This window comes from Meriones unguiculatus, chromosome 3, assembly GCF_030254825.1.
Source record: "Meriones unguiculatus strain TT.TT164.6M chromosome 3, Bangor_MerUng_6.1, whole genome shotgun sequence".
In the NCBI taxonomy this organism is placed as follows: domain Eukaryota; kingdom Metazoa; phylum Chordata; class Mammalia; order Rodentia; family Muridae; genus Meriones; species Meriones unguiculatus.
This window is the reverse complement of record NC_083351.1, coordinates 26736611-26764422: the sequence shown is the minus strand read 5'-3', so window position 1 is coordinate 26764422 and position 27812 is coordinate 26736611. Positions and strand designations below refer to the sequence as shown.

Genomic DNA, 27812 nt, shown 5'->3' with positions numbered 1-27812 from the left:
GGTGGGGGAGTTTGTGTAAACTGTATGCAGACTCCAAAGAACTGCAAGGTCTTTACAGAGCAGTGTTCAGCACACATGTCCTGCATTCCCAAGCTTTGTGATGGAGTAAATGTCAAACTTTTGTGCTCTCCTTTACTGTTTAAATCATCCAGTTCACTGCCCATGAGACTATTAGGTCTCTTCTTGCTGTTACAGTTTTGTTCTGTCTCTCTGTCTCTCTGTCTGTCTGTCTGTCTGTCTCTCTCTCTCTCTCTCTCTCTCTCATTGTTGTTTGTTTATTAGAGACCCTGGGCCTCCTCACACATTGTTCCAATGCTGAAGCAAGTCCTCCCTGCGGGCCCTGCCTCAGGCTGTGATGGACAAGCCGGAGCTGGAGGCCTCACACAATGCCCTCCTGGAGCCAAGAGAGTTCAAGCAGCAGCAGTGCCAATACTGAGGCAGCCACCTTACAGGTCACAGAAAGGGAGATGAGGTGGCTGAACCCTCCATGTTGTCAGGACCCCAGGGGTTAAATTACTGCAGGGAGCAGACTTTGCAAATCTCATTGCTGAATCCAAATATCTGATAAGCAGCAGCTACAGAGAAGAAGGGCTGCTTTGGATGCACAACTAAAGGGGGTATAGGTCAGCACGTGGGAAAAAACATGGCATCAGCAGTATAAGGAAGCTGGCCACATCACACTCAGGATCCAGACTCAGAACGAGGTAGGCTCCACCTCCACGCCTGCCTTTATGACCCACTTCCTCTCGGCTCCATCTCCAGCCTCACTCCCAGCTGGGGACCAAGTGTTGAAATACACAAGCCCACGAGGGACATTTCGCATCCAGACCAACACAGATGTACTCTACCCAAATCCCTACCCTGCTACTCACCATGATAAGCATCCTAGGGTAGGTTGGGTTCTCTTGACTAGTTCAAGGCACACAGTGAACACTGAAAACCCAAGTACCATAGTGCAAGAGCAGTGTCCCCTACTTTGGGCAGCCCCTACTGTGGACATTCCCCACCATGGCCGACTCCCCACCGTGAGCATTCCCTACTGTAGACGCTCCTCACTGTGGGTTCCCCCGCTGTGGGTATCCTCATGCCTGGCTCTTTCTGCTCTCCCTCCCTTTCATTCTCCTACTGACTGTACAGGTCATCCTTGCAGAATGCCTTGGCCAGGAGATGGCTCCTGTTCGGAACAAGACTAAGGTCAGTTCACAGTGACAGGAGAACCCAGAGGGACCGTAAGAGAGCTCTGCTCAGAATCATGCCTGAGCTGTCACTCTAGGAATGGAGGCAATGAGTGACACTCAGGTGCATCTTCTCAAGGGGATAAAGGCAGAGGGGTCTTGAACCCTTGTCCCCAAATGCATGACACACTAAGGTTTACCCCATCAGTACACCATGCTGACTGCAAGCAATGGGTTGACGGAAATATAAATAGCAAATATTGTTCTTAGCCTCAGTGCTGTGGGTAGGGGTACATGCAGGGGTGTGTGTGTTCACATGCATACATACGTCTCTGCATACACACACACACACACACACACACACACATATACACACACACACACACACGACTATTCACATGAATCTCTGGGATGAGCACACACATGCACCCTGTGCCCTGTCAACGGCTTTTTCCCTAGGCTGCACTCTACCAGAGTGCTAGGCAAAGTCCACTGAAGGCACTGCCCAGGAGGAGCAATCTGGATGGTGACATGGCTTTACTGGCCAGACAAGCCCCCACATCCGGTCAGCACTTCCCTGCTGAAAGGCCCTGTCTACTTCGAGGGAACCTCCAGTTGGACCAGTGTAAGTCCTGGCATTGGCTGGCTGGCAACCAAGGCCACTGCGGGAGGGATACCATCCATCCCGATCAGACTGGAACTTGCTGTGCTTCCCCCCCCCCCGCCACCCCGCCCGTGACAGACAAAAGTCGCAGCTCCCGTCTTCTGGATCATTTAAGATTCCCCCTTTGTCCTAGAGCCTGAGAGCAGCCCAGAGCTCTGAGCGTGTCTCCCTAGGTAGAATTTAAGGCGGCTGCAAAATGCCTTGATATTTTCAGAGGCCTTATTGTGCTTAAACTCGTTAGAGAGGCCACGGAGTTAATTAGTATATAGATTTTCCCATAGAAAGCTAATTTTCAGAATGATTTGCAGTCACTGGGTCTGTAACAGACTGCAATCTATTTTCTTCTCATTCCCTCCCCCCAAAAAAGTCCAAATTGCAATGACCAGATGACTTCCGTACATGGGTCTCAGTCCACCCAGTTCCCCAAGTACAACAGCTGCTTCCCCGCAATCCTACCCAATCCTACCACCCCTCCCCATTTCCACAGACACTAGGACCAGCTGGCTTAGGCAGGTTTAGAGCAAAGAACAGGCAATACCAGGCCTGGGCGGGGGGGAGGGGGGGTTGTGCTTCGCATCGTACAGACCAGAACCTGGTGACAGAAGGGCCTGGGGACCAGCCCTCCTCTGACATCCTGGAAGAATGTTTAAGCTCTGTGCTTCCTGCCCCTCATCAGGATGGTTCTCATTGCCTCCAAAGGACTTGATGTGTGTGTGTGTGTATGTGTGTGTGTGTGTGTGTGTGTTTCAAAACATGGTTTCTCTGTGTAGCCCTGGCTGTCCTGAAACTCACTCTGTAGATCTGCAGACCAGACTGGCTTCGAACTCATAGAGATCTCCCTGCCTCTGCCTTGTGAGTGCTGGGATTAAATGCATGCACCACCACGACCACCACCAGCACCTAACATGATTTTTTTTAAGATGGTTTGTAGGCATTGAAATCATCTCCCCATGCTCTGACTTTGAAGTCTGATGCTCCTGCCTCTACTTCTCTGGGATTATAGGCATGCACCATCTCATCCAGCTTATGCAATGCTAGGGATTGAACCCAGAGCCTCACACAAGCTAGGCAAGTGCTCTACCCACTGAGATAACACCCTCAGCTTCAAAACATCATTAACACTGAGTCCTAAAAAGGCAAAACTAAAAAGGCATATTCAAGGTTCTAAATCCTGTACCGGAAGGATTTTGCATACTTTTATTCAATCCTTGACACCTGTCTATTTCATGGAAAGAGATTGAAACCCAAAGAGATAAAATAACTTGTCACTAGTGAGACAACAGGATTTTTAATTCAGCGCCGCCTGATTCTAGAGCCATACAAAAGTAATGTCACTCATGGCAAGAAGGACACACTGGGACCGTGCCTTTGACTGCAAGGCCTGTTGTGTTTTCCCTGGAGGGCTGTGGCTGTAGCTTTGTTGGTGAAGGGCTTGCTTAGCATGCACAAGGCCCTATGTTTGACACCCATACCCCATAAAAAAAAGGTACGGTGGGACATGCTTATAATCACATCACTTGGGAGGTAGAAGCAGAAAGATCAGAAATCCAAAGTCATTCTCAGCTACATAGCAAATTTGAGGCCAGCCTGGGCTACATGAAACCCTGACTCAAAGAGGGAAAAAAAATTTCCTACAGTCTGAGACACTCCCATGTCCCCATAGTTACATAGCCATAGGATTCTACCCTCCTGTGCACTAACAGCAGAAAAATAAGAGAATAGATCTCAAAGCCAGAAAGTTCCTTAGGCGTGACGCAATCCAACACACACACACACAGGTTAAGTGTGGAAGTTGAGGCCTACAGCGATCTAAAGACCCATCCCACGCACCCAGAGTGCAGCGAGGGTCTGCCATTGCCAGAGCCCAACTCTGCCCTGTCTCAGTGCTCTCGGCTCCTCCAGGGGTCTCCTCAGCAGGAGGCCAGCACGGAGCAGGTCCCACAACTGGCAGTGGCATGCATGGATGGATGTTTCCTGAAGCTGTCTGTGAAGGAAGACACTATTAGTCACAGGAGATCTGCCTGCACCTGAGAACCCTTGTCAGAAAAACGTGATGAGTGGACTGGGAGTGTGTTTCCTCCACCTTATCAGACTCGTGGGGCTCCAGCAGAGTCGCTCCTGGCCTAGAAGAGGCAGCCAGCCTCAGGAATTTACATAGATAACCGCGTTTATCAGAGAAAGTCCGAATGAGGCTGAGCCAGGAGGGTGACGGGCTAATAACTTGAGAACACTCGATGCTGATAAGAAAGGGTGCCTGCTCTTGGTCCAGAGGCCTCACCCAGAGCCCACATTCTGCTTCTGGTGGGCAGGGGTTACATTTCCCTTTTCCGCTGGTGGGAAATTGAGAGACTATGCCTCTTTGAGGAGGAGCCAGCTGCTTTCCCAGATAGGGTTTCTATTCCACTGCAATCCCTTTCTCCAAGAGCTGGCTCTTTGCTGGGTCAGGCCCATTGTGTGCCAAGGGCCATATGAGAGTTATCTGTGCCAAGCCTTAGGTTGGTGATCTCCTGCATATCCAAGGGACTGGGCATAATTCACGATAGGCAGACACCTGTGCAGTGCCTGACCCCAGAAGCCCTGGAATCCTTGCTGTACAGGCTCTCTTGGGAAAGAAGCCTCCCAGCATGTCTGGACATGAAGCTCAGCCCTCTCCCTGCAGGACTTTAGAGTATGCTCATGAAGGAAGATACGGCCCTGTTAGCTAAAATATCCTAGGAGTCACTTGCTGCCAGCCGGTTTATAAAGATTCAGAGAGTCTGGCTTGGTGGAACCCGGGAGGCAGAGGCAGGATGATCACAAGTTCAAGATCAGCCTGGCTATACAATGAGCTCTTGGTCAGGCTTGTATTTCAACCAGAGGCATGTGAAGAGGCTTCCTGGGTAGGGAGAGAGTCTGAAGTCAGCCCTGAAGGATGAGTTAGACTCTCATAGAAGGCAAAGGTAGCCTAGGAAGCAGGCGCTACTAGAAAGGCAAAGAGGACTTAGAATACTTGGGAAATGGTCAAGGGAGCAGTGAAGGAAGGGGAGGGGCTAGGAGGATGGGGTAGACAGCAGTGGGCAAGATTTCAAGAGAAGAGCAAGAGGAAGTCCATTAGTGTGCAGGAGAACCTAGAGTGGCCAGCAGGGAGGGAACCCACCCCATTTTAACCAAACAAGCTCCATCTTAGTTTCTTGTATTAAGCATTTGTATACAAAGACTCCCAAAAGGCAGATATGTCAAGATGAAAGGAATGAAAGAGAAAAGAGAAGAGACAGGGGAGGGAGGGAAAGGGAGGGGAGAGAGAAATTTAAGTTAAAGAGAGCAGAGGAAAAGATGGGAAGGAAGAGGTTAGAGAGTGAATGGGGAAGGAAGAAAGGGAGGGAGGGAGGAAGGGAGGGAGGGAGAGAAGGAAGGAGGGAGAAAGGAAGGGAACAGGAGAGAAGGAGAAAGGGAGGGAGGGAGAAAGGGAGAAAGGGAGGGAGAGAGGGAGGGAGGAAACAGAAGGAGGATGAAAGAGGGATATAAAAATCTAGTCCAAATACCAAAGGCTGGACAGAGACTCCAAGAAGTGAATGGGGTCCGCAGACCTGCCAGCATCCAGGCCCTGCTTCAGTGCCTGCCTTGAGCCTGTCCATGGGTGGAACCCAAGTTAAACATCTGCTGGCCGAAGATGCCTCACAGCTATCCGAATGCAGCAACAGCCACCTCCCCAAACCACAGAAAATGCTGAGCCGAGGGACAGAACAATTTCCAGTCACAGCTCTGTACTTGCTCACCTTCAATGGCCCTCCATCTGCTCCTGGACAGGCCCGGTTGAGGGCCCATGCTGGGGGCTTGCGTTCTGGTATGTCAAGGGGATCCATGCAGCCGCCCGGCCTCTTTTCTGTGACGCATCTTCTGCAAGAGGAGGAGCCACCATGGTCAAGTTCATGCTTCTGGCAGTAGCAGAGCCAAGGCTAGATGCCAGGTCTGCCGGTCTGACCCCCGCTTACCCTAGTGTGTCTACCCTTGCCAGTCCGTGTGAGAGGCACAGCTGACGGACCTCACGTATGTTCTGCATATGCCTGGACCTTGTTGCTCAACATGCCTTGGCGCAGGCGCATTCTCAGTACAGGCCTGGACCACACACGTGAGCACTCCAGGCAGGCTAAGTTTGGATCTGCCTCGAATTTGGTGGAATGGGGGGGTTTGTCTTTTTACTCCTGTGGGGCAAAGCTGAGCTCAGCCTGACGAGAATGGGGAAGGCAGATGCTCCATGTCCCCACCTTGTCTTCTTCACAGCAGTCCGGCACTGCCCCCAAACTTGTGTTACCCCCACTCAGCAAAGAGAAAGCCCCTCACCTTCCTGAACTGTTCTGCTGAGATGAGGCCACCTGGTCTCTCCTTGGGTCTCAGGGGGTTAGTGTGTGAGGAAACAGACATGTCTCCTCATACCCCGTCCCCAAAGAAGCTTCCCTTCTGCAATATCCAGTGTCCTCCCTTGACAAATTCTAGCAAACAAAAACGCCTCTACGGCATTACATTTACAGGATATTTGGTGACCTCGTCTTGGCCAACAGTGCTACCATAGTGAGGTGATTCGAACCCAAACCTCGGGGATGAGCATGCCTCAAGCACCAAACCAGGCACCCAGTAGCTTTCACATCCATTCTCTTGTCAAACCCTCACAGTGGTCCCAAGATCTGGGGACTGTTTAGCCTCCCTCACAGACGAAAGAGCTGAGGCTGAGCCTACAGTCACTTCCTGAAGCTACACAGCTCAAGACCCAAGCTCAGCCTCAGTTCTACACTTTCTTAGCGCACTGCATCTCAGAGATCAGCTTCCCGGCCCCTCCCCATCGGAACCCACTCCCTGGGAGGTGCAAGCAAGATCCCCAAAAGTAGACCCCAAACCAGCCACTCAGAAAGCCCGTGTCTCTTCCCAGGGCCCCTCGGAGAGTCTGGCATTGGGACACAGCGCTCACATCTGCATTCTAAGTGGGTTTTCTAGGCTCCCCCGGACTGTAAGGCCTACCTCCACCCTTGCATCTCTCAGGGACTGGCCCCCACCCTCTCTTAGTACTCTTCACCACCAGTTCCCCCGAAGGGTTAAAAATGGGAACCAAATAATTTATTTCGAGATCTTAAAAAAAAAAGAAAAACAAATTCAAATTTTTTTTAATTATGTCAAATTAAGGCCATTAAAAGTTAAGCTGTATACCAGGAGCATTTTCCTGAGAAAGGTGCTGGAACGTCATTATTTCTCCCCAAAACGCACTTACTGTACATTTCTCAAAGCCATCAGCCTTGATTGAAGGCTAATGAAAAAGCTGTCCTACGTCGGTTTATCCCTTGTATCCATTAAGAATAATTACGGCTGAACAATTTTTGATGCCTGTAACCTTCGAAAGCGTTGCTAATGGCATTATAAATTGCTTCTTGTCCAATGACTACGGCAAGATGCTTAATTCAAAGGCGTTCTGTCAACAGGACTGATTTGTGTGGCTAATGAGCACATTTAAAACAACAGCCTCAGCTCATGCATCCGAATGTCAATAAGAGGAGAGGTTCAATAAGGAGGCTTGTCCGTAATAATTAGCGGGGACAAGCACTCTGGATCAGGCCCGCTGTGGCTTTCTCAGCCCTGCTGCAGACCGTGCTGGCATCCCCGAGGCCCAGCCTGGTACTGGTCTTCTTCTGTGCTAGGCTAGGGTTAGAACCCAGATAGCCAGCCAAGGCAGGAGGCGATGGCAGAGGAGGAGGAGGAGGTGTGGACCAGGGTGTACAGGTCAGTGACAAGACTAGCTACTGTTTGTCAAGAATTTAGTCATTCATTCCATGGACATTTATGGAGCACCTGTTGTATGCGGGGGGAGGGGGGCGCGGTGGTAGGCAGGACAAACACCAAACATGGAGCTCTCGGCCTGCCAAGCCAGCAAACAGTGCACTAACACCATAGCCAGAGAGGCTAGCAAGTCACACTGGAAAAGTCACACTGGAAAAGGGAGGCCCTCTGAACAGCAGACAGGGGCCCAGAAGCAGCCTGGGGCAGTGGAAATGAGGTTTAAGGGGAGTGTGAAGGCTCCTAGGGAGCTAGCCAGTCCTTGACAATAAACGGGACTTCCACCAGCCTGGATACAGGGGTTGGTAGAGGCCCAGATTGGGCATGAAAGGAGCCTGTGGGGGAGGGGTGTTTGGGAGGCATCAAAGTACTTTCTAGCATTATTCTCTCCCCAGCCTAAGCATGCCACCTCCTTGCCCAGTCCTTAAAGACTCTGCGAGATGCCACCCCCTTCAGAGAGCCAACCTTGATTTCTCCTCGCTATCTTGGTTAGGCTACAGCTCCTGGCAGGTGTCAAGGCAAAACAGGTCAGTTTCTACCAACTCCTTGAGTGCAGAGACCCGATGCCCTCACCCCAAAGAGCCGACCACAAAGGCGGCACATGGGTGGCCCCTTTGTCAGGACTGGATAACTGGCACTTCCACTACCCACAATTAACCTCTTACGGCATAAGCATTCCCTGGGTATTAGGATGAGGAGGCGTGAGATGTGGGGGAAAGATGGAATTGGAGGAAGCGCTCGGATATAAAGCAATCCCGGGACCCCAGCCTCTGTCCTAGACATGGGCACACACAGCATGTTAGCTTAACTTACCAGTCACCAGGCCTGAGAGAGAGGGGCCAAGAAGTAAGGACTCAAAGGCCCAGCAAAGGTGTTTCCTTCCACACACCTAATGATTGCTTAAAGCCGGCCATAGGCAGCTATGTGTGTGAAGATGCCGCCTGGCGAGGACTGGCCTGGCAAAGAAAGTCAGAGAAGAAAGTGGCTGAGAGCTCACGCTCCAGCTGTGAGGGTTCAAATCCCAGCTCTTCCAAAGAGAAGCTGGGAGGCTGTGAGCAACTTACCCCTGATGCTGCGGCGCCCCTCTCTGTGAGATGACTGTGAGGACAGAAGCTGCCTGGAGGGCGGGGTGAGGGCCGTGCCTGGTTCCCAGCGCTGTGTAACTGGCATCACTGTGTTATCTGATGCAGGAAGCCACCGGGTCCTCGCTGGATGCAAAAGGAAGCAAAGGTGCCAATTCAAGCTGACTGCACAGGGCCCCTTGGCTAGCCGGCATAAACTAGTCCAAACCAGGAGTACTCCCCTGCCCCACCCAGCCACCCCCAGCGCAGCAGCCCAGGAAGCACGCCAACATCTGTGGCTGCAGGAGGACGGATGCGAGGCCTGAGGATGGATGGACGCAGCCACTGTGTCAGACCGGGGTGCGGGGCCATCCTGGGACGGCCCTGGACCTGCTAAGAGAGCTCCAGGTGTTTGCCCGCAGGAGCCCGGGAGTAGCAGACATTGTTTCGGGGGGACACTCCCTCCACTGCCTTCCCTGTCAGCGATTTGCCACCTCCAGGGCTCTCCAGGTGCAGGCTGACAGAATCTGTCTCCTCACTTCTGGTGACAAGGTTCAGATTTCTATCTCAGGGAGAGGTGCTCGCTCACTCGAGTGGGGGGGGGATCCCAGGATGAAGTGATAAACAGCGAATTTGCCCCACTGGTCTCCAGAGAGGGTGTTTCAAAAGCCCTTCGGTGCTTTGGGGAATCCCAGGATGAAGTGATAAACAGAGAATTTGCCCCACTGGTCTCCAGAGAGGGTGTTTCAAAAGCCCTTCGGTGCTTTTTTAAAAGAACGTTTGTGGCAACATTTCCACAGTTATTAATGCACGTCATTGGTACGTATCAATGCGCTTCGTGGCGACATCTACACGCATGCCATTTATCACGCTTTGGTTGTACTCTCTTAACTACTCTAGCTTACTCTTCCCCTCACCCACATCCCCTATCCTCCCCCAGCAGCCTCTCTGCTATTCTCATCTCTCATTGTTATTATTATCAATTTCGCAGGAGAAAATAAAACACTAGTATTCTCTGTCTGCTTCATTTTACTAACCACAACGTCCTCCAGTTCCAGCCATTCCTGCAAATGATTTCGTTCTTCTTCATGACTGAATGGTACTCCACTGTGTGTGTGCATGCATGTGTGCATGCCTGGCTGCCTGTGTGCCTGCGTGTGCACGTGTTACTGTGTAAGAGTCATCCTCACTCCCGCTCCCACCCCCACCCCAACACGCTCGCCAGCGTTTGCTTTGACCTGTGGTCCATTGATTCAAGGCCCTCATTTCTCTTTCCACCAGAAGATGTTGAAGGAGCCAGTGTTTGAGCTGAGCTTCTGGCATCCATTTTCTTCAGGGCAATGGGTTTGGGGGGATGCTCAGTCTGTCTGTCTGTCTGTCTGTCTGTCTCTCTCTCTCTCTGATTAGAGCCTGATTTTCAGTTCCCTGTGGCAGAAGCCCTGAGGCACGCCCAGCCTTTTACCACACAACTATCTCTGGCTTCATGACAATGTTTCTGGTTTCTTCTAGAACCGAGAGTCTTTTCTTCATTTGCCTTCATCTCAACTGACCGCCTTCCCCTTGCTGTCTCTCTCCACAAGCCTCCTTCTCATGGCTTTGCCCATCACTTCCAGAGTACCAGACCCTGGTCCCTCTGAGCCAGATCTAAGCAGCCCACTGCCCTCTGAACTTGCCTTTTCAGACAGCCCACAGGGGTCAAGGGTCAGCACACCTTGGTCTTCCCACGTACCACCTCTCAAAAGACTGCAATCATCTGTCTATCCACTGACCAAGCCAGAAACGGAAAAGAAAACCTCAGTTTAAATCCAGCATCCACCACTTCCCACCTGTGTGACCATGGCAAGCTATTTAATCTCTCCAACCCTGGGTTTCCCCATCTGCAAAATGGAGGTAATAATTGCCCTCACTTCAAGAGTCGCTATGACTCATGAAGGGGTTAATACATATAAGTCAGAAGAGTTAAACTCCACCTGCCTTTCCTGCCTACTGGGTCCTTTCAACTCTCGACCCCTTTCCCCGACCCTCCTTCCTTGCTGCTCCTGTATGGCCAACGCTCATATTAAGTTCAGGATTTACTGCAAAAATCTCCTGCCCTCACTTCCCCTGGTCTTGTCACTGTCGCTGAACAACTAGAGTGATTGCCTTCTAAGGTGAATGAGATGGTACCTCTCCTGACAATGAGCTGTCTGAAGCTGGTTTCATCAGTGGATCCCTTCAAGGCTTTGGGGATTTCTGTGGGACTGGCAGACAGCATTCCCTGGAACTCACTCCTCCCAGATCCAGGAGGGAAACAAAAAGGAGGGACCTAGTGTCTCACAATTCCCTTTGTAGGCAATGACCTAAAAACCTCTCTCTAGACTCCATCTCTGCAAGGCTCTACCACTCCGCTCCCCCACCCTCCCATAGCATCAATAGGGATAACATCTTCAACATGGGACTTCAGGGGGTATTCAGGATCTAAACTGCAGCAGTATTTATTCCCAACTCCACTTCTACCCTAACCCTACCCCACCCCTCACTGCTTACAGAAGCAGGCCCTTTGGGGTTATGCCCTGGCCCCCTGACTCCCTCATCCAAGGACTGTGTAGCATGAGGCATAGAAGTCCAGCTCCCCTCTGGCCTGCTTCCCTGAACTCCCACAGTGTGCTTCTCCAGATGACTCATGGAATTGCCTCTGACCATCACCTCCATTTCCCTATGCCTACCCCCATCTCCCACCTCCCCACACCCCATCCTCCACCCCATCCCCCACCCCCATTTCTACCCTCAGCTCCCATCTTCCACCTCCCCTCACCCCCAGCCCTGCAGATCTCCAGCTCACTATTTACCTCCAGGGAGCCTGACCTAAGATAGCTGTCGTACTTTTGCTGGATTAGGTGTTAATTCTTGGTACCCTCCTCACCCCTTACAAAACAAGTCAGCAGCTTTTGCTGACTTCATGATTACAAGTCATGGGTGTGGTGAACAGCCATTCTCTGAGCAAGAAGGCTGGAAGAGGTTTGAGGATGAGACCTGAGGGGTGGAGAGGAGAGGAGTTTCCATGGGTATTTAGAAGTCATCCAGTGAAACAATACCAACTATTGACTGTCACATGGGTACCGCTTAAATAACAAACCAGCCATGCCAACTATACCAAACACATGCTTTAGCTTGGCATACTCTAGAGCCCCCTGAATGTCCCATTCAGTGGCTCATCAGCAGAAAGCCCAGGCTGTTTAGCCAGACTCACGAAAGCCTGAGTCAGCACCTTGACCTATTCTTCCGGCCTTCCCTCTTGGCATAACCACTTGCAAATGTTCTGCTCTAGGGTCCTCCTTGAGCACAGTCTCATCCTCTTGCCCAGTGAAGCAACAGGCCAGGCATATCCTTGCCCACCTTTGCAGCCTAGGGAACTCCTATTACCTGAAGTCCTTCCTGGCTTCAGTGGGTCCTTATCTTCCTTTCTTTCTTTTATTTCTGTTTGTTGTTGTTTCATTTCTTTGTTTTTGAGACAGGGCATCACTATGTAGCTCTGGCTGACCTAAGAACTCACAGTGATCCTCCTGCCTCTGCCTCTTGAGTGCTGGATCTTTATTATTATTATTATTATTATTATTATTTCAATAACTTTCCTTAAATTTTTGACATCTTCATGCATGTGTATAATGCATTCTGATATTATTATCCCCAATCCTCTCTACTCTCCCTTTGACGCCATGAACCCCACATTCATATCTTTTCATTTTGTTTTATGACCCACTGAGTGGAACCAGGACTACCTAAGCAGCCACAGCTTTGGAACTGGTGGGATCCCCAGCAGGCTCACAACTGATAACAATGATTTCTCCTCCCCCAGAATCCATCAGCCTTCAATAGTTCAGCGGTGAGAAACGGGGCTCCTGTAAGCCCTTCCCTGATCCATCACTGACTGATGACCCGCCCAGTGCAGGCGATCCCAACTGCTGGGAGATCATGTTTACAATGGCTGCGGCATGCCCTGAAGAAAGGGTTAAGCAGCCCTTCGCCCTGTCTCCCAGCTCTTACACTCTTTCCATCCCCTCTTCTGAGATGTTCTAGGTCTTGGAGGGGCTGGTAGAAAGTCCCGAACACTCAGCCATCATTATTCTCAGCAACGCGCACAGCCACTGGGCTCTGCATTCACTGTGTTTCGTTACAAAGAGAAGTTTCTCTAATTGAGGATCAGAGTAGCGCTTGTCCGTGCTGAGCGGGTAGGTGGGCCGTGGGTGGGCCCTGGCAGGCCACTTGAATTTTTTTTCAATACCATGCTTGTGTACAACACGCCATAATTACATTCACCCTACCTCCCTCTCTCACCCCTTCCCACCCCCTCTAACTTCCTCTTCCCAGCTAGCTCTCCTCCTACCACACCACCCTTTATCCTTTCTGCCTGTCACAGCTTCGGCGTGTCCATGACTGCAATAGCAAGGGCATATCCAAAAGACAGCCCCCTAGCACACTCTTCCTCATCCTTCAGCTCTCTCAGTCCTTCCACCACCTCTTCTGTGATATTTTCTCAACCTCAGAGGGGAATGACATAGATTTCCATGTGGGGCTCATTCCTCTGTGTGTGTGTGTGTGTGTGTGTGTGTGTGTGCGCGCGTGTTTGTTCTTGTTCACAAAGGTATGCCTGTGTGTGAGCATGTCTGTGGAGGCCAGAAGACAACCTTAGGTGTGTCGTCTTCCAAAACACTGTCAACTTGCTTTAAGAGAGGGTCTTTCGCTGACTTGGAGCTCACCAATTAGGCTACACTGGCTAGCCAGCGAGTCCTGGGGATCCTCGCTCCGTCTCTCCAGCCTAGGATTACAAGCGCACACTACCGTACCTGGCGTTTTTACAAGTTCTGGGACCAAACACAGGTGGGTCTTCATACCTGCAAAGCAAGTGCTTCACCCAATGTTCTTCTCCCCAAGCTGTCCCTTCATTCTCTTCACAACCCTTAGCCTTGGGGTCATCTGTCACAGCGTCTGTCTCCCTGAGCAAACTGAGCTCCATGCCGCCGGAGACGTGTCCCCTTGGCCTCCGTCAGCATCACAGCCTTCACCTAACTCAGAGCAGGGCTATGCCTTGAGGATGTAGTCTCTGCATCTGAACCAACCCAGTGCACACCAATACATGGCCAGAGAAGCCGAGAGCATCCTGGCTTCTCCGGAGAGCATGGAGTAGGAGGCCTGGCTTCCCTGCATGGCTCTACCGGAAAGCTCCAAGGACCCACCTGTTCCCACCTCCCAGCACTGGGATTACAGCCTGCCCAGCTTGTCTATGGGTATTGGAAATCCAAACTCAGGCCTTTGTGCTTGCATGGCAAACATTTTATGAGCCGTTTCCTTAGCCTGTAATTACTTTTTTATTTCTTTATTCTAAAAAAAAAAAAAAAAAAAGAAATCTCAGAATTTGAGGCAAAAAGATAGATCAAGACAATTTCAAAATGTGTAACTTTTTTTCAGGAAGTATATTAACATATTTTCATTCACAAAATATCTGTGGGTGCTGGTTCTGGGGTTGGTGTGTGTGTGTGTGTCCCACAGACGTCATGTCTAAATTTTAAGTTCCCCAAGGACAGTGACAGTGTCTTCTGGCTTGTCCCCCACACAGAGCCTGGCACATGACTGATGCTCAATAATTACTTGTTGAGTGAAAGAAAGTGAAGACAGCCCAGTCAATAAGAAAGAGCTGATGCGGCAGCCTTCCCCTGGGCAGCATCGTGATGGGCCGTGACCTTCTGTCAGTTACCAGCAGGGAGGACGGGGCACGAGGAAGGAGGCACTGAATGGCTAATACAGGAATCTGCAAAGCATTAGGAATTATTTCCCAGGGTTGTCATGGCCTCCCCACCCCAACAGGGGTTGACTTCCTTCTCCATCCGACACCCAGAACATGCACATGTACACAAATGCACACATACACACACACACACACACACACACACACACCACCACCACCACACCACACCACACCACACCCTCTGAGGGCTTCTGCCATCAATATGGTCATCTTTGTTTAAAAATTGTCTGTTGTATGTTTGTGTGTGGTTGGGTTTGTGTCATGTATGTGCATGGGCTAGAGGTTGATATGTAGTGTCTTCCTCAATCACTTCTCATTATTTGGGAAAGGGTCTCTCACTGAATATGGAGCTCATCAGCTCAGCTAGACTGGCTGGCCAGGCAGTCCTCTGGGTCCTGTCTCTGTCTCCCCAGCTCTGGGATTACAGGCATGCACTGCTGTGTCCAGGTTTTAACATGGGCACTGGGGATCCGACCTCAGGTCCTTAGGCTTTCCTGAGCCATCTCCTCAGCCCCTGATAAGGTCATCTTTAGTGCTCTTGTCATTTCTTCTCCCTCTTTAAGCACCTTTGCACCTAAATCTCTGTCTGTGTCCTCTAAGACTCGGTGCTGAGAATGAGGGTCTCTCTGACCCCCAGGACCTCAGCAGCAGTGCACTGGGAAATGGATGAAGCTCCACAGCCCAGGACATCACATACATTCGTAATAGAGCTGACCTGGTTGCTGACACGCAATGTCTGGTCGCCCTCAGCTCAATCACTGGCCACCTGTGATGCTGAGACTAGCCAGCTCCAAGCAACACCCCAAGCACACCTCAGACGCAGAGGTGAGCTAGCCAAGATCAGGCAAGCCAAGCCCAGCATCTACCGGTGGGACTGCCCAATTGGCACTAGAACTGAGAGCAATGATAAACAGCGGCTGCTTCAGGCCTCTGGGTCTTTGGATGCATTGGGGCACATACCTGATCTCCCTGCTCTGCAGCTCAGCCTTTGTTCTGTTTCAGCAATACCGTAAAATAGGCGATTTCTCCACCCGCTCTCCCACCTAAGCCCCAGAGCTCTGCAGCTCCCTCGGTGCCTATTTCTGAGACAGTCTCCATATGTAGCCCTAGCTGGCTCAAATGTGCTATGTAGATCAGGCCAGCCTTGACTTCGTAGAGCTATGGCTGCTTCTCCCTAGGGCTGGGAGGACATTTGTACCAGGACATCCGTCTTCCTGTCGTATCTATAGCACTGGCTCCTCGCTCACACAGAATTGCCAGTTTTCTCTTCCCTGCCTCTTCCTGCCCTGCCCTTCCTGCCTTTCCTAGATAGGATTGGGAGAATCCCATCTAGGACCCACCGGTAGCCACACTGTCCTCTCTTTGAAACCTCTGACCCCCATCCCTCTATCACATCCTTGAAAGAAGCTGACTCCCGGTAAAACAGTGTGCATCTTATTTCCCACATCTTGGGAAATCGTCCAACCTCATCAGGTGACCTTCTCACAAGTTCATGGTCATCAGAGAGACCCCCACTGCTACCTGTCTAGATGGCCCTCAGAGCCACTCTCACCCCGATGGCCATCACACCCAACAAGCTGGCAACCTTACCTCCTATTTTGTTCAGAAACAGGGCCATCAACGTCCCGTGGCTAACTTTTAACCAGTCCCCTCTGATCCCTTCTCCTTCTTCCCATAGTGAGAGGGTCCTCATTCTTCATACCTACACCTTCCGTCTCACCTAGACTTTCTCTCAGGATGGCCAGGGCCAAGATTAGAAGCACTAACCTCAGTTTCAGATACTCTGGGTAGGTGGCCAGTCCCTTGCATATGAGATCTGGTCCTAAATGGAAGCATGGCTGGGAGAGCAACGGCCTGAAGGGTCATTGCTCTTCCGAGATGGGATAGTCTTGTCTTTAATTTGTATTTATTATTGTTGTTTGTATGTGATGTGTAGGGGCACACACATCACAGAGCACGTGTGGTGGCCAGAGGATAACTTTGTGGAGCTGGCCCTCTCTCTTCCACCTTTACATGGGTTCCAGGGATTAAACTCAGGTCACCAGACTTGTGCAGCAAGCACCTTTACTCACTCTGCCATCTCACCAGCCCCCCCAGATACTCAGATAGAAAGTGAGCTGGCACAAGATTGCACATCTGTAAACCCGACACTCAAGAGGCTGAGGCAGAAGGATCACGAGTTCAAGGCTGGCTTGTGTTACACAGCGGAACAATGTATTGATTCCTTAACTGATTAGAGACCAAAAGGAAAGGGAAACTAGTACAACAAGAAGAGAGCATCCAACCTGAGGAGATGTCCCAGTGGCTAAGAGCAAAGAAGACGCGAGTCTGAATCCCCAATAACTGTGCTAAAGTCGGACGTGAGCATGGGCACCCCTCCCTCCGGTGGCAGAGCGGAGATGGAAGATCCCTGTGTCTTCCCAGCCAGGCAAAACCCAGCAAGTTCAGGTCAGTGACAGGACGTGTCTCAGGAGAATAAGGTGGGACCTGATAGAGCAGACTTCCTCTGGCTGCTGCAAGCGATCACCCTGACGTGAGCATACACACTGGCAAATGCATATACTCACAGTGCACATGTGCTCTCTCTCTCTCTCTCTCTCTCTCTCACACACACACACACACACACACACACACACGCACAGGCAATTCAAAAGAGATTTAAAGAGAATAGAAAACAAAAGTCAAAAAGAGAGGAATCAAAAAAACAGAAAATGCCAGAGAAGGCAGACAGGAAATGTGGGACAAGACCATAGGCTTAACTTTCCTCCTAGGCCATACCTGGCAGTGCTGAGCTGAGTGACAGAGTGGGAGGGTGTAACTCAGTAGGACTGAGGGAGGCCTGGTCCCTGGGACATGGGTTGAGAGAAAGAGCAAAGCAGGACCATGCCTACCCAGGCGAGTCCCCAGGAGCTTGGCGACCCCCATCTCCTTCCTCCTTGGCTGTAGCTGCAGCTGTAACCTTTTCAAGTGCCGAGATAGACAGGAGTCTGGAAGCAGGCTACAAGCAGGCTGGCGCTGACTGAGCAGGAGAGCAAAGCAGGACGGGAGAGTTCTTAAATCTATTACGTGGGAGCCTGCCTAGTAACCTGGAGAGAAGGCCTGGGGTGCCGCCTCGCCTCCTTTTCTTATAAAGGATGAAGAGATCTGAGGAGAAACAGCCTGTCTTGGGAGAGCCACACACTCAGCAGGAATGGGGCAGCCAAGCCCTGCGGAGGGAAACCAGTAGCCAAGAGGACCCTGACACAAGCATCTTCCCCTACTCCCACTGGCCCTCCCTACCATGGCTTCACCTCCTCAGCACTCCTCCCACCGAGAGAGTAGGTAATCTCTCCAGGTTCCAACAGACCCCTCCTGCTCTCTAGACAAAGGACACCAGGTTCACGGGCTCATGCCATCTTCTACTTCTTAGGTGACTCTAGACAAGTCCTTGTTCCCTTGGATCTTAATGTTCTTCATCAGTAATGTCGAAGGAAGCCCTATTCTGCAGCAGGTGTCAGACTCAGATGGATCAGTTGAGAACATCTAATCAGGAAGTCCACAGTCAGAACCACACACACACATGCACACACACACACACACACACACACACACACACACACACGAACTGCTTGCCCAGGCCACCCAGGAGATGGCCACTCTGCCATCAAAGCACTTGGCTCCTCCCATACCCTGGTCACTGTATCACACCCCTCACCCTTGTTCTCTGTGGGAAAGACTCATCTTTCTGTGCAACCACGCAGATGGATGGGCAGCTCAGGAAGCACGCCCAGGACCCATTGAGGAAGTAGAGGTCCCAGGGGCATCTCAGAGATCTCCTCAAGGCTAGAGCCCTTTGCCAGGCCTGTGCCAGAGCAGAGTTGGAGGAAACACACAGTGACAGGCAGGAGCGTAGGAGTGCTTGTACCATTTCATCCAGGAAACTGAATCTGGAGACTGTGGAGTGGCCCTTGAGCTGGGAAACCCACCCACCCCTCAAACAACAAAAGCAAGCAACCAGCTGCCTCGGGTCTGGCAGGGGCAGAAGGCCTGAGACAAGTGTGAGGAGGAACTGGTTCTGTCCATAAACATCTCAATAGCGTGATTAACTGAGCATCGCAAATTGTAACCCTTTCCTTTAATGCACTTTCCCTGAATTACCGCAGGAGCTGGCGGCCGAGGAGCCCCGTACAAATTGCTGGAATGGGCAGTTAAGCGGGGAGGTCGGAGGTTAAATGAACACGGTTGTTTATGAAGACACAGCCCGAATCCATTTGCATTTTAATATTCTCTCAGTGAGACGGAAAGCCACTTTGAGGACAGCTTGTTTGGAAATCCCATTAACGGGTTATTTATGGGGCTCGTGGCTGCGTGACCCTTGCCCTTGTTTTGTTAAACATGAACCAGACATGAATCAGACGGGCAGCGGGCTAGCTGCTATTGTTTCCTGTAGCAGGAAATGTCATCGGATTCGATTATTCTGAGGCTGACACCTTCTGAATTATCACCCTCATAATGCTCAATTTTCCCTTTTTTTCCCCTTTGGTCAACCTGATTATTTCTGTCTTTGTAGAAAGCCGACTCTCAGAGAAGCCATTTCCCTGCCATTGGCTGTCAAGGAGGCTGGATGAGGCCCTGAGAGGCGCTGGCCTGGTGGATGCGGAGGCACAGGTAGCCCTCGAGAGCAACCTGCATCCCACTTTTTGGCACCAGGGCCCCATCATCTAAATCTTTTGATCAACATTAAATTTTATCTTTAAAAAAAAAAGAAAAAGCCTTGGAAACTTACTGTAAAGGTTGGGGGTGTTAAGAAACATTCTGGGAATGCAGGTTTCTCCATGAGGTCTGTTAGACTAAGAAGCTAATTTTAACTTGCAGAATAACAGAGAGCAGGGAGCGCTCAGGGATGTGAAAGGGTACCTTGTCCAGGTGGTCTTATGTACAAATATTTGTTGAAGGGAAAGAAACTCATCAGGTTTGGGATAGATTCGCCTTAAGATAGACATCGTCTTAAAAATAAAATGAGATTCTGGTGTCCGAGGTCCTGAGGCTAAGGCTCGGGGCCATCTCTCTGCCTAGCTACCTCCTCATCACCCACAGGTTCATCAAAGCCACTCCACAGGCCTACTTCCTGGGGCTGCTCTTCAGCTCAGGAGCCAAGGTGTGACCTATCCATCTCCCTAGATCGCTACTTCTCGCCCCCAAGTTGAGTTTGATCCATAAAGCATGACCGGCCTGGTAGCCCGGAGAGGCTCCGCCAAGCACTGAGAAAGGCAAGAGGACCAGACAGAATGCCTCACCTCTCCCTTCCTCTACTCCTCCGCCTCTAAGCCATCACTCCAAACTTCAAAAAGTCTCCCAAAATACCCAGAAATCCAAAGACAGAGTTGACACTAAAACTCAGAGCTTGTCTCTCAGTGACACACACACAAAAGCTGATACGGCCCCTGTTGGCTAGAATAAAAGAAATGCTAGAAATGCCCAAGAAAGACCCTTGTGATGGGAGCTGGGATACCAACACAACCCCCTTCCCCGAACCTCTTCCCAGGAACCTTTGCCTAAGTCCCCTTCACCTGCTCTGTGCTGCAGCCCACTTCACACAATTGAGGTAAAGCCAAGAGTTAAATCCACAAGGGGCTGCCTTCCTCAGTGGGTGTGACCACAGCCCAGATCCTTTGACCTTGTGGATGTAATGCTAGGAAACACGATCTATACAGCAAGGATCCCCAGGCTGGTGGGGCAGAGCAGCAGCTGCCTACAGAGGTAGCTGGCTTGTTGCAGCCTGGGGTGGCTGCTTTTCCTTCAGCATCCCACGGCCTCAGCCCCGCCTTCACCTCCCAAGTGCACTGTTTGTTCTTGAATCCTCATCCTGGGGGGTTGGGGGGGCACCTGACCCCAGCAGTTGAGCCACTCAAGGCAGTAGTACCCAGAGGGGGTCAACCCAGGCTCCTGGGCCTGACTGAGCAGGCGCCCGGCTCCCTGCTCAGGTGCAGGCCCTGCTGTGAGAACACCTGCTTCTCCTTGGGAACTCTCTTCCCACCACTTTCAGCAAAAGCCTTTTCGTCCAAGTTTAAAATAGATCTCTCCTTATGAATTGGCCGTCTGAGGAATTCTCCTCCAGTGGTTAATTCAATCTTAATAGACGCTGATTTTTTTTTCTCCCAGAAGAAAAGGGAACAATACATCTTTAGAACCGGTTTATAAGTGTCATGATTTTTCTACTAATTTACGCTGCATTCTCTGCTTTAAAATGTGAAATTACCTCATTGTGTCTCTGAATATCCTCCATGCTTGGGCCTGAAATTAAGCTCACCGTAGAGGAGCCTAAATGACCACAATTTGCTGTGTGAAATGCCCTGATTGCAAGAGCAATCCCGAGCAATCCCCAGCCCCAGCGCAGCCCAGCTCACTTCAGCTGATTGGCCTTCCCTCCTGGCTTTGCCAAATACACCTGGTGCTACCTGCTGTGGGGGAGGGGTGGCAGAGAAGTCACCCGCCACCAGGCCTATCCATCTCCTGTCCCCACAAGCAGATACTGTCGCTCTTCTAGCTCATCTCCCAGGACCCAAAGAGCAACTGCTTCTTGCTCAACCAGCTAAACTTCTGTCCAGTAAACAGCATTCATAGATAAGTATGGCCTGCAGCCACCAGGCCACTTTGAACCACGCCTCCAGTGACATCATGATCACCCTCATTCTTTCAGGGGGCTCTGTGTTCTCATCTCTTCTCTCACATCTTAGCCTGTCAGGAAGTGTAATCCAGGCATGCTAGGCCTTTTGATACCAGCGTTTGGCCACTATAAGCATCCGTATTCAGAGTCCCCAAGTTCAAACTCAAGCGCTGCCGCACACTATCTGCGTGACTGAGTAAGCCAGGCCGGCCACTTCTTTAAGTCTCCATTTTTCTCCTCTGTAACCGGAGACACCCAGAAGGGTTGGCAGGACCCTTCATTCATTGATTGAATGAAGGCAGCAAAGAGCGTAACAGTTTGATGGGCCTGCGTTCCGTATATCCAGATGTAGAAGGATTCTAACTTTATTTCCCATAACACACCCTGCAAATAGAAAAGTCTTTGTGTAATGAGCAGTGCACGTGTGTGAGTGTGTGTGTGTGTGTGTGTGTGTGTGTGTGTGTAGAGCCCAGAGGACAACCTATGTGTTGTTCCTCAGGAACCAACTGTAGTTTTGAGACAGGGTTCATCAATGGATTAGGGGTTCCCAATTAGCCTAGGCTAGACTAGAGTGGCTGGTGAACCTCAGTGTTTCTGCCTCTCTCCTCTTCAGAGCAAGGATAACAAGCACATGCTCTCACACCTCCCTTTTCACAGGAGTGCGGGGATCAAACTTGAGTCCTCATGCTTGTACAAGTACTTTACAGACTGAGCTGTCTCCCCAGTCCAGACAGAATCATTTTTGTTTTGGGAGAAAAAAATAAAAAATAAAAACAAAATCCATTGACTTAGAAGGCTTGAGACGCCGAGGCTGGCTCAGCTCAGCCTTTCCTTCCCCCTCTGCACAGAGCAGACGTACCTGCTTTTTTCCTACATTCCTATGCCAGGGATCCTGGTCCTCAGCCTTGAATCGTGAATGGCCCTACACCAGAACCAGAGCTCCACCTGAGCTCCTCTGCTTGGGATGCCCTCCATCCTTCACCCGGTTGTCACAAGTCTAGCAGCTTCTTCCAGACTCCTGAGCCCTTTCCAGGCATTTCCATACAGTGACTGGCTTCTGACCCCACGATCCCATCAACCTGGCCCCCATATTCCAAGCTTTCCAGGAGCCACAGAGCAGCAGAGACCACCACCACCTTACATGGGCTGTGCCATTCTTGCTAATGCTAGATCCTAGAATGGAACTAGGGAGGCCCTGGTGACTGTGGCTCCAGCTAGTATCCTAGCTTCCTGGAACTGACGTGACAGAGCACCCAGCAGGAACAGCTTGAATGACAGCTTCTAGAGACCAAAGTTCAAGATCAAGGTTTTGGAGGGTGCTGAGGGAGCCCTGGGACAGCTTCCAGGCCTCTCCTCATCAGTTCGTGGCAATCTTGAACAAGCTTTGGCCTCCACATGTATCACCCCCAATCTCTGCCCTTCATCCTCACACAGGGTTCAAGTGTATGTCTGTCTCCCCTATTTATCAGGACAGTAGTCATACAAGATTAAGGTTGACCCTAGCAATGTCATTTACACTTGACTACCCCTTTAAAGACCCAATCTTCCAGTAAGGACACAGTCTAAGATAGTGGTGACAAGAATATTAACAAACAAAGTTTAGGGAGCCACAGTTCAACCCATAACAGCCAGGCATCCCCTTATTTCATACCTGGGGCTTTCTGAAGGCCAAAAAGGAAAAGACTTGCATAGTTCAACCAGCAACTGAGTCACAGAAGTAGATTAACTCAGGGCCCTCATAGCCACATTACCTTGGTACCCTTGAAAGTCGAAATTCAGTCAAGGTAGAAAGGACCTAAAAGGAGAAGCATGAAGACTTGGCCATGACCCAGTAGGGCCGACAGTGACAGTATCTCCCACAAGTCCCGTCCAGCCACAGAATCTGGGCCCATACACCCCAACACGGGCTGAGCGCTCTTTATGGTCGATCAGACCATACCAAAAAGCTTTTTAACAAACATCATTCATCTCGTCCTGCAATGCCAGCAACGGGTCTGGCTCACACAAGGAATGTGAAGCCTAAATGCAGCACTAAAATGATTTTAATGCTCACCTTCAAGTGCCAAAGCTTGGGTCTCCCATCCCTTGTGGAGCCCATCTCTCCAACGTGGGAGTCGGGAGCCTGAAAGGCAATTTTGTTAATGCGACTGGGAGGAGCAAGCGGGTCTGAAAACTCATCCATCATCTTAACACGCTCTTGGATGGACTTGGAAGATAAAGCTTTCATCTTCTCTGCTGGGTGGAGCCTCCTCAGTTAGGCTGGGAGGGAGTGTGGGTGGGAGCAGAGACAGGCACCCTGAGGAGGGAAGGAAGGAGATGGGAATCCATCCTGGAGAGGCTAAGGGAAACTGCCCCACCCTGTAAACTTGAGGAAGGTGGTTCCAGGGCAGGCCCTGGGAGAGTGAGCAGAGGAGACGGGAAATGGGCAAGGAGCTGTTCTAGGCTGAGTCCTCCCTCCTCAGTGAGGAGGAGGACAGCAGTGCCCTACCCTTCTGCTGGAGAAAGAGGAACACTAAGCCACTGGAATAGGGACAAAGAAGGGGTGGTTTAAAATCACGAGGTTCATGTGCTCCCTCTACCCCTCAGCTCATGCTCACAGAGCCTGCAATAATCAGGCCAACCCTTTAGGTCTAGAATGCACAGAGAGGACCATGCTGCCCCACCTTGCAAGTCCCCAGTGCAGGCACCAGGACTCATGCAGAACCAGGTAGGCCTCTGCTCTGCCTTTCTGTACTGCAGCGCTTTTCCCTCAGGTAGTGAAGGCAGCCTCCTGTCCAGGACAGGGACAGAGAGAGGCTGCTGCATCAGACCCTACTGTGGGTGGTCTGCCAGGGATCCTGGGGAAACCTGTAGGACCACCCAGCACAGTAAAATGCAAGAGGGCCTGAATTTGTACTTGGGGGTCCAGCATTCATCCCGCCACCAGGTCTTCACCCTGACATATTGTCACCTGCTATGGCCAGCTCTCTCTGAATCGATTGATTATTGCTCATTCTGCCAATAAGTCAGAGGGATTTACTGAGCCATATCCACTAGGTATTTAGTGGGTGTTGCCCTCTGCCTGCCAGCCAAGAAGCATTTGCTGAACCGTTCCTTGTAGTCATGATACAGCAAAACAGTTGTAGCAGTGTCCCCTGCTGTGTGCTTGCGTTCTAGAGGCCCCATGTGTACTAACTCGTTGCCTTTTCTTCTCTTCTCTCTGCTTTTCTTTTTCCTGTTGCAACATTTCTCTCTCTCTCTCTCTCTCTCTCTCTCTCTCTCTCTCTCTGCCTCCAGCCTGGAGCTCCTAACACTTCCCTGCCCGCCATGGTGTTTCATATTTCACACCCCTGTTCTCTTCTTGCCCAGAGCACCCTGGCTGGATCCTTCTTCAGCAGATTCATTCTGTAGATGTCCGCTGAGGGACCACTTTCCCAGGAAACCCAGCAGAGCCCTAGCCCCAGCCCAGTGCTCCTCCTGCATGTCCTCAACAGTGCCAGGCTGAGAAGACAAACGGAGTCCTGGTGTGCCCCTGGCTTCACCCAGGGCAGACATCATTAATGGATCAGAAATTGATTCTGAGAGCTTTGCTGGGCTTAGCTGGAGCTGCCTGCCTCGAGAGCACAAACTGGGAGATTAAATCAGACTTGGACAGTGGAGCTCAGCATAACACCTGGCATGTTCAGCACCCCTGCCTTACAAGGTCCCTGGCCCGCCCAGCCCCTCCCACTGTGGTCCACATCCTGTCACCTAGTGGAGCTGCGGAAGGGAGGTGGGAATGGAACAGACAAAGAATGGAACAAGAAGGCAAGGGACCATTTCTAGAAAGGGACATGACCTGACAAGGGAGCAAGAACAAGTGTCCCCTCTCTTCCTCTGCTTGCAGCCAGGTGGTTGTAACTGTCCCTTCAAGAGGAAAGAACTGGGGCTCCCGGAAGGCCAATGGGCAAAGCCTCTGTCCAAGCTTCCGTTTCCTAAACCTCACTGACGCTCGCCTCCAACAGGTCTTTCATGGGCACATGGCACTCTGAGTGGCATCTACTTCTTCATGGCGCTGTCCTCCAAACCACTCAAGGCAGGTGACGCTGCTATCCCTGCTTTTCATGGGGAAATGAAGCCACTTGCCAAATGTCCCTCTCTACAGCTCAACAAGGGTTAAGCTCTGAAAGGGATTCAGCTACGGAGCCTATTGACTCAAAGGCTCCCTGGTCCCAAAGTACATCCTGCCTTTCTGCCTCCATAGCTGCTAGCTAGTTACTGGAATAAAAACATGTGTGTGTGTGTGTGTGTGTGTGTGTGTGTGTGTGTGTGCTTGATAATGGGGGAGAGGGGTAACAGTGAAAGCTGGGGACTGGGCAGAATTTTAAACACAAGTCCTGAAGATTTCACAATGACATATAGATGGAAAATAGGCTACTCTGAAACAAAAAAGTACAGAAGCTGAATAGTATGTGCCCATCCACCACCTCACCATGCCCCCCCCAACCTGATTTTTGCCCTCCCATCTCTCTGGCCTCTGTGTCCCACCCCTATCAGCCCCCCCCCCATCTCCCCTACACCCTTCAGAAATGCCTAGGAGAAAGGAGGGGCAGGAGGCTCCCTCACCTCAGGGTCTTCTGCAGTGGGAGCCTCCTCTCCTCTTTTTCTGAAGACAGAGCAGTTTTCCTTGTGCTCTATGTAAATGAGCTGTTTGTGAATGTGCATCTGTAATGGCAGAGCTGTCAGGTTGGGCTGGGGGGTTGGCTGAGATGGTGGAGGACAATAGATTCTGTGCTCTGAGGTCAGGCGTTGGGGGAGGGGACTGCCGGCTCTGGAGGCTGGGGAGAAGGAGCCAGATGCAGGGGTCGGAGACAGCAAGCAGGGATGAGGCCCAGGCTCCAGTCTTGCTGAGACCAGGGGCCTCAGGCACTGAGGTGGTAAAGAGCCGGGAGCCTGTGGTGACAGCTGGGGTGGAGGGGGGAGTGCCATGTGCCAGGGTGAAGAGGAGAAGCCCGGGGCACTGGGGCAGCTGGGGCACACCCTGGGTGCCAGGAAGGAGCCACTAGGCAGCCTAGGAGCTGCTGCTTTGGGAAGACTCCTGTAGCTGGGGCTGCGTGTTAGCCGTGATGCTGAGGGCCCCCCCGGCTGCCCTGTACAGGGCCTCTCTGCAGGATGGGACCCACTCAGGTCTCACAAAGCACCAAGCTCAGAACAGCAGACCACGATATTCAGTCAGTGGTAGCCTTACAATCCGAGAATTCAGCTGCAAGCCGAAAGAAAAACCGCTTCATTTAGTTTAAGTAGAAACCGGGCTGGGGATATGACAAGGTCCTGGAGTAGAATCAGAACCCCAGGGCAGCATGGAACCAGCATATGCTTCTCTCCATGCTGGGCAGGGATCCTGGAGGTGCCAACTCCACCCCAAATCCCCAGGTCCAAAGGCAAACCATGCCAGCCCAGAAGCCTGATGCCAAATGTCCTGGAAATTCGAAGAGCCCAGATAAAACTGAAGAACTCTCTGGTCTTCTCAGTACAGGTCCAGGCCAGGGGCTTGTGTGGTAGCTGTTGTCACATCACCGGTTCATTCCACTCAGACTCGTGAAGTGGCCCCTTTGAGCTGTGTCTGTAATAGGAAGTGAGTGAAGAATGACGGCCTCTGCCCTCTGCTTGGAAGAGACAGACAGGAAGCAATGGATCCCAGCTATCAGGACAGCAAGTGGTGCGGCAAAGGGAAACAGTGTCGTACCGGTTGGAGACAGGAGTGAATGACCCTTTCCTAAGGCATCCTGAGAAGGTCTTCCACTTGACAGGCACCCTGAAGGAAATGAAGGAGGCAGATGCTCAGGTATGTAAGGGAAGGATGCTAAAGACAGAGAGGAAAGCAGGTCCCAAGCCCTGGTGAGATGGCAGAAAGAATCCTTGAGTCAGACTAGGCTTTTCTAGTCTTACGGAGACTTGTCATGGATGAGTGCCAGAAGCTCACCGTCACGCAAACTACCCTAGAGTCAGTGCCTTCATGTTCTTGTCTCAAAGAGTGAAATTCTAGATCTGAAGGGTGACTCGATAAAGGTGTTTATTACACCACTCTAGGTGGGAAGTAAAGAGAAGGGAGGAGGGCAGAGCCCTTGTGTGTGAGGAGTACGGCCCAGGGTACTGTCAAGAGTCCCCAACTAAGGCTTAGTAAGCTGAATGGAGGCATGGTGAGCATGGAGAACGAGCCGGCTGGTCGGGTCACCCCTCCACAAGGTGTCCTGGTGTCTCTCTGTTGCTGTCACATCCTCCTGCAGCTTCCAGGCAGGGGAGCTCATTTGGGTTATATAAAAAGAGGAGAAAAAAAATGACAAGAAACCAGACCAGGAACCAAAGCCTCTTTCTGGCATTCTTGGCCTTGAGCCAAAACAAAACTGAGGACACATGGATTTCTGACCAAGGAGGTTCTGACCGGGGAGTTCTTTTTTTTTTTTTTTTTTTTTAATTATGTGTACATGGGTGGGGAGGCTTGTGCACGTGTGTGTAAAGATGCCTGCAGACCCCAGAGGGGTCCCCTGTAGCCAGAGCTTCAGGCAGTTGTGAACTACCCAACATAGGATAAGAAGCAAATTGTGTCCCCTGCAGGGGCAGCATTTGCTCTTAGCTACCGAGCTGTGTCTCCAGTCCCTGAGAAGAATGATAGCTGCTGGCTTTGGGGGGGATCCTTGCTGTAAAACTACCCGAGCAGTTTCTACTT

At 51.1% G+C, this 27812-nt stretch overlaps 1 long non-coding RNA gene across 1 annotated transcript; it reads right to left on the bottom strand.

Annotated features, from left to right (window-relative positions):
• Nucleotides 1-5608: 5608 nt before the first annotated feature.
• LOC132652736 (uncharacterized) lies at nt 5609-23251 on the bottom strand. The gene is made up of 3 exons (XR_009590311.1): nt 23181-23251; nt 8703-8846; nt 5609-5715 (listed from the first exon to the last, which is right to left on the bottom strand). It is a non-coding gene; the product is annotated as an uncharacterized LOC132652736 (long non-coding RNA).
• Between the last annotated feature and the right edge of the window lie 4561 nt (nt 23252-27812).